Here is a 1,256-nt window from a genome sequence, read left to right as displayed (position 1 = left end):
GCCAGTGCAGTTGGGGCCCCGTCCAAACCCCTGACACTGCAAGCCCGTTGTACGTGCCCCCCCAGCCGGTGGTTGAGGCATCCGTGCAAACCACAGCATGCTTGGAGACCTGCTCCAGGGGCACTCTTGCACGGAGGAACGCAAGGTCTGACCACGGGGTGAAGGTTTGGCGGAAGGCCAGTGTCACTTGGACCCGGAAGGTGCCGCGTTGCCACGCCCACCTCGGGACTCGGCCATGGAGCCAGTGCTGCAGTGGTCTCATATGGCTGCCATATACCCCAGGAAGGTGTGTGGGTAGTCCGTTGTTTCATCCTCCCGATCCGGGGGAGGGAGTGGTGCATTCACCACCTCCCGAAGAGCAACTTCCTCCATCTCTGGGTCGCCCGTCTCAGGGCCACTTGCTCTTTTGCTTACCGCCAGGTCTGGCGTGGGCCTGGACGGGCGGGGCGGCTGCCCTGCGACCGGCTCCATGGCGCATCTTTTTGCTGCAAACACTGCGCGGGAGCGGGGGCGGTGGCCGGGGGCACTGCCACCGGCGGCCGGGTGGAGGCAGCAGCTGCATGCCGGGGCAGGATGTGTTTGATGGCCTCAGTCTGTTTTTGGGCAGCGGAGAACTGCTGGGTGAAGTTCTCCACTGTGTCGCCGAACAGGCCGGTCTGGGACACGGGGGGCGTTTAGGAAACATGTCTTGTCCACCTCGCGCATGTTGGCCAGATACAGCCAGAGATGGTGCTCCTGGACCACCATAGTGGACATTGCATGACCCAGAGACTCAGTCTGCTTTTGGGCAGCAGAGAACTGCTGGGCGAAGTTCTCCACTGTGTCGCCAAACAGGCCGGTCTGGGACACGGGGGCAGCCACCCCGAGAAACCAATCGTCCAACCTTGAGGGTTCGGGACGCAGTGGAAGATTCCATTTGAGCCCGACTCTCTCGGCGGCCCGGGAAAGCATAGCCATCATTTCCGAGTCTGTATCCGGCACCGCTGGCTGCCCAGAGGGTGGCAACGCTGACAGATCCATAGTGGACATTGCATGACCCAGAGACCGCGCCGTAACCTTCGTTGCTCGTAGCACGAGGTCCGTCGCGGTGCAGAGCTCCGGGAGAACTTCCGGGTCGTGACCACCCTCGTGCAAGTTCCTCAGTTCCTTGGCCTGGTGTACTTGCAGCAACGCCGAAGCGTGTAAGGTGGACACAGCTTCTCCACAGGCCGTATACGCACTGCCGATCAGAGCCGACGAGTGCCTACAGGCTCCTG

Source organism: Sinocyclocheilus grahami, unplaced genomic scaffold (assembly GCF_001515645.1).
Source record: "Sinocyclocheilus grahami isolate Dianchi unplaced genomic scaffold, SAMN03320097.WGS_v1.1 scaffold170.1, whole genome shotgun sequence".
NCBI classification, from domain to species: Eukaryota; Metazoa; Chordata; class Actinopteri; order Cypriniformes; family Cyprinidae; genus Sinocyclocheilus; species Sinocyclocheilus grahami.
This window is presented reverse-complemented; position numbering follows the sequence as displayed.